Genomic DNA, 6,000 nt, shown 5'->3' with positions numbered 1-6,000 from the left:
TTATTTATTGGTAAGGTGATTGGTTGAGGTCTTATTATGGGCTCTTTAGTAACTTCTATTTCTATTAGTTATTAATTTTTATTTTTAGTTTTATTTCCTTTTTATTTAACCTTTTGAAATATTTTTTTTTTTTCTATTTTCAAAAATTATAATTTTTTCTCTATATTTTCAATTTAAAATCACTTATTAATATATTAAAAACATATCTATATCTATATCTATATCTATATCTATATCTATCTATATATATATATATATATATATATATATATATATATAAGTGTATATATGTTAATATAAATTATATTAGTTAATCATATTTTTAATTTTTGGTATGGCATTCAAGAATACAACATTTTATTTGTTGTTTTATTTTTGTGATGAAATATATATATATATATATATATATATAGTTTAATTCAACTATATTTAAGCTAAGCCGTAGGTACTAGCTATTATATAACCCTTGTTGTTATACACAATCTTACATATTTATGTATTAAATAAATCTTGAAGATAAATTAAGCATTATATTTGGATAATCTAAATAATTGATATACATCTCAATCACATTTAAAACTAAAAAATAAAAAAAATTCCACACATAATTTAATACGTCAACCACATAAATTTTACAATTAATTAATTTAGCTCATATCTATAAAATTTCCAAAATATTCTAAAATCCCTACAACAAATTTGTTCTGTAAACTACTGCACAAAGAAGTTAAAAAAAAAAAGCATGTTATAATTTTTCTTTTTTCATTTTCTTTTTAAATTAAAGGAACACTATTAAAGCAATACATAAAAAAAATATTACAAAAATTGTTGAACCAGAAAATTATAATGAACTACTCCCTATTATTATAATGAACCACTCCCTACTACATACTAAATAGAAACACAATTTTCTTATTGGAATTGGTCCAGTTGAGTTCTTCTTACTCATCTTCATTTGCATTGCATTCCTTTAATACCCACTTTCTAAAATTGAACTTGATAATAACTAGATAACATAACATTTTTGCATTTCTATAGAAAATTTCATACTAGTGATATGAATTTCAAATTTTTCAAAAAAAATATGTGATTTTTTTTTCTAATTATATTAAGAAATCACAACTTTTTTATTATATTTCTTGTTTCCATGTGTGGAAAAACAAAAAACAATTTCATGTTGCAGTTGATATGAATTTCAATTTTTTTTAAAACAAAAGTGATTTATTTTTTGCAAAATTTTCATTAAAAAAAAAAACCAAAATATTTCATTTTTTTTATTAAAATAAAATATGAACTTACAATGTTTGCTTGGGGTAGTTCAAGTGGCTATGGCGGTGGAATGAAGTGTCGCAAAACCAGATCTTGGGTCAAATCTTGTACTATGGAATGAAGTCTCACGGAACCCAAGATTTCTTAGATTCGAATCTTGTACTATCTCAAGTGGCGATGGCCGTGGAATGAAGTCTCACATCTTGTACTATGGAATGAAGTCTCACAGAACCCAAGATTTCTTAGGTTCGAATCTTGTACTATCTCAAGTGGCGATGGCCGTGGAATAAAGTCTCACCTTTTCCCATATAATGGACATGTAAAATCGAGAATGAGTGGAATGAAGTCTCACAGAACCGGAGATTTTTGGTTCGAATCTTGTACTACCCTCCCCTGTTGTGGGGTGAATAATGGACATGTAAAATCGAAATATGAACTTACAACAATAAAGAAATATTCTCTTTTTTCCCATTGTGGGGTGAATAATGGACATGTAAAATGGAAAATGAAAGAGTCTTGACAAACTTAACAATAAAGAAATATTCTCTTTTCTATGGAAAATTTTTCATAATCTGATAATATGAATTTCAATTTTTTCAAAAGCAAAAGTGTTTTATTTTTTCCAATTTTTTAAAAAATCACAATTTTTTTATTCTCATATCTTGCTTGCAAATTGGCTTGGGAAAACCAAATAACTAATTTCATGCTCAGGTGATATGAATTTCAAAATTTTGGAAAGCAAATGTGATTTATTTTTTATTTTTTAAGAAAGCGCAACTTTTTCATTGTAATATCTTTGTTTGTAAATTGGCTTGGGGCAAAACAAAAGATCAGCTATACTAAATCTCTAAACACCACAGATAAAACATCTATAGTTATAATTAAATTATGTAGTAGTCTGCTTAGGTTGTTGATCACTTATAGGAATTGTCGCCTCAATCCCTTGATCATAATATCATGTAATAAATCATATGGCAGACAAATCTTTTGTGTTTGCTAATTAGTCAATTAGGAAAGGGTGTATTATTTTATTAAATTTGGTTGATGTTTATTAGATGATACAATCTCAAATATAGTGTTTATGTTAGTTTAGTGCCGTGCATGTATGAATCCCGTAGATGTCCTTAATAAAAATGAAAAAGCCAAACCCCTGGAAATTGATGACGGGAAATGAATGAATAACAAATGGAAGGTCAGATACTAGTTTTAATACGGTGACAAGTGTAGATTCAAAATTATGACCATACCATGAGACACTGAAAACAGCAGTACTCGTTGCAAAAATGATTGAAAATAATTAGTACCAGAAAAAGGAATAATGCAAAAGTTATTGGAAATATTTTGTATCAGAAAAAGGAAAAAACTTGGCCAAAAGTTAGAATGCAAATTATTTCTTCTCTCAACTAAATTAAAATATAAATTTCCAAACCAAAGAAACATTTTGGCTTTTACACCAGAAATTTTGGGTTGTAGCCATTTTTCCAAAAAAAAAAAAAAAAAAAAACAGAAAGTGATTTTTCAGATTTTTTTTAGAAAACCCAATTTATATATACAAATTTCCAAAAAAAACAGAAAGTGATTTTTCAGATTTTTTTTAGAAAACCCAATTTATATATACAAATTTCTTGTATGAGGAGAAACATGTAAAAATCAATAAATCCGGGATTTTCCGAACAGATAAATTAATGTCTCATTTTCAAATAACTCACCACTTTGAAAAGTACCCTGGCCTTCAGCTACTAGTTCAAAAAGTAGCCCAACTAGTCGAATAATTGTATTCTTGTATGTTGAGGAGTATGCAGTACCCATCCTCGCCGCTGATTGATTCAGAGTGTATCGTAGAAAACTGAATTTATTAGCGTTTAAAAAATTATGCGGAGAGGCAGAGGGGGAGATTTTCCCCAAGTTTAATTTCGCGCAGCTATACAAATGCTTAATAAAACTCAGAATTTACAAAAAAAACACATTAAATTCTAATTCATAAAAACACATTTATATGAGATTGCGGCTGGTTTAATAAAATTCAAAATCTCAAAATTCACTCACGCCAAAAAAAAATAATAAAATAGAGTAAAGCTTGGAGTAACACAATAAAAGTTTAGGTTTAAATTCTAATTTAGGAAAATACATTCATATGACACTACCGCTCATTCACCAAGTAAAAACAAAATGACTTTTACATCCATATTTATCTCAACATACAATTTGACATTAATACATGACTGAGCAAGAAATTAATACGCACTTGTTGTTGAGTGTGTACAATAATCGTGCAAGTGTTTGTGGAGTGTGGGAAATAGTCGCCCAATAAATGCTTGCCCGTATTTACTAAACTTCATTAAATTTCTTAACTTCTTTGATGTGCTGCGGAATGGTTCGCGTGATACTTCTGTTCTGGCTACAACCCTTCCATCTTCAAACAAAGACGCAACCTGCAAAAATAATTCTGACAAGTATCACTGCTGTCAGGGTGTTTAACGAGGTGGTTGGGATTAATATTTCCAACACCATCGTCCCTTAATCACAATTGCTACCATTGACAATTCCCAAACAGTTTATGAGATAAACAAAACTTTCACATGCCAATGACTTTGCGAAAATATCAGCAAATTGTTCCTGTGACCTGCAGTGCTGCAACACAATTTCATCATTGTTATTCAACTCTTTGATAAAATTATTTTTAGCATCAATATGCTTGGTCTTCTTGTGAAAGACATAATTCTTTGACAATGCAATCGCTGAGGTGTTGTCGCAGAAAATAGTTGCCGTTCCCTCTTGGTCATGATGAAGATCTCTCAACATCCTTCTCATCCAAACTATCTGACATGCTGATGTTGTTGCTGTGACATAGTGCACTTCCACTGTTGACAGGGACACTATTGGCTGCTTCTTGGAGGCCCATCAAATGGCTCCAGAATCCAAATGAAAAACATATCCTGACGTGCTCTTTCTGTCATCGACACTTCCTGCCCAATCACTGTCGGTGTAATCAACCAGCCTGAAATCACTTCTTGTTGTGTACAAAACATCATATTGTTTTGTCGCATTGACATAACTTAGAATTCCTTTTGCTCCTTGCCAATGTGTCTCCTTGGGTGTCTCCATGAACCTCGACATGAAACTTATTGCGTACATTATATCCGGCCTAGTGGCGGTCAAATACATCAAGCTGCCTATCATGCTTTTATATAATCTCAGATTGACATTGTTGCTGCAATCTTCTTTGCTCAATTTCAACCCCATAACAGTTGGAGTTGGTGTGCACTTGTTGTTCTGCATTTTAAACCTCTCCAAAATGTCTGCCACATACTTTACTTGAGAGGTGAAAATGTCATTTTTTGTTTGCTTCACTTCTATGCCTAAAAAATATCTTAACAATCCCAAGTCAATCATTTCAAATTCACTCTTCATGACTTGTTTGAAATCAGCGATCAAGAAATCATCTGTAAAAATCAAATCATTTACATATAAGATAAAAATGAGAATCTTACCTTTGCTCTCTTTGATGTAGAGAGTGGGTTCACCGTCACATTTGTCAAAACCATTGTCCAACAAGTAGGCATCTATTCCGTTGTACCATGTACACGGTGCTTGCTTCAACCCATAAAGAACTTTCCTCAACCGATACACTTTTTCTTCTTGGCCTTCTACTTCATAACCAGGCTGTTATGCAACATACACTTCCTCTTTCAACACTCCATTCAAGAACATTGATTTTACGTCCATTTGATACACTTTCCATTTATGATGCGCTACATTCGCCATAGCTGCGCGCACTGTCTCCATCCTCGTGACTGGCGTGAATGTCTCTACGTAATCTCTTCCATGTTGCTGCTTGTATCCTTTGACAACTAGCCTTGCTTTGTGCATTTCAATCTTTCCCGCAATGTTTCTTTTGGTCTTATAGACACACTTCACTCCAATGGCATGCTTTCCTTTTTGGAAGGTTCACTAAATCCCATGTGTCATTCATTTCTATTGCTTTTATTTTTTTCTCTATTGTTGTAACCCATTTTTCTTTTTTGACTATGTCCTCAAAATGAATTGGGTCATCTACATGTCAAAACAAGGAAAATAAGGAATTCAGACCAATGCTACTATCAACTTCATCTTGCTCATAAATTTCATTTAAATTTCTGAATTTTGGTCTTCTTGTACTTGCTAAAGATGGGCCTGACATGTCACTTGGTGTTGCACTTTGTGGCGTGCTTAGATAAGCATTTGCTTGAATGCGCGATACTGTCCTATTATTTGTTGATGGTGTTGCTTGTTGCCTGCTTTGTTGCGCTTGAATAGGTGTAGAGGGAGTCACTGTTGAGGAATTACTTGTTGCTGTCAATTCCTCTTTGACCTCATGAGGTATATATGCTTTGACATTGACTGTCCTCTCTAAACTTCCATCCCATGCTTCCTCTTCTATGAACTGCACATCCCTGCTGATTATGACTTTCTTGGTTAATGGATTGTAGAGTTTGTATGCCTTGGATTCATCACTGTATCCAACAAATCTACATTTCTTCCCCTTGCTGTCCAACTTCTTCGTCAATTCATCTGGGACATGTGCATATGCCACACATCCAAAAACTCTCATGTGAGTGACACTATGCTTTCTTCCACTCCATACCTCTTCAGGAACTATGTTCTAGATGCTTTTGGTTGGACATCTATTTAAGATATATGTTGCACAAGCGACAATTTCAGTCCAATAATCATTTGGCAAATGCTTTGCCT

The sequence above is a fragment of the Pinus tabuliformis genome, chromosome 6, assembly GCF_031772625.1.
Source record: "Pinus tabuliformis cultivar Carrire ecotype Pingquan chromosome 6, CPIR1, whole genome shotgun sequence".
In the NCBI taxonomy this organism is placed as follows: domain Eukaryota; kingdom Viridiplantae; phylum Streptophyta; class Pinopsida; order Pinales; family Pinaceae; genus Pinus; species Pinus tabuliformis.
The sequence above is the reverse complement of the archived record's forward strand: the minus strand, read 5'-3'. Positions refer to the sequence as shown.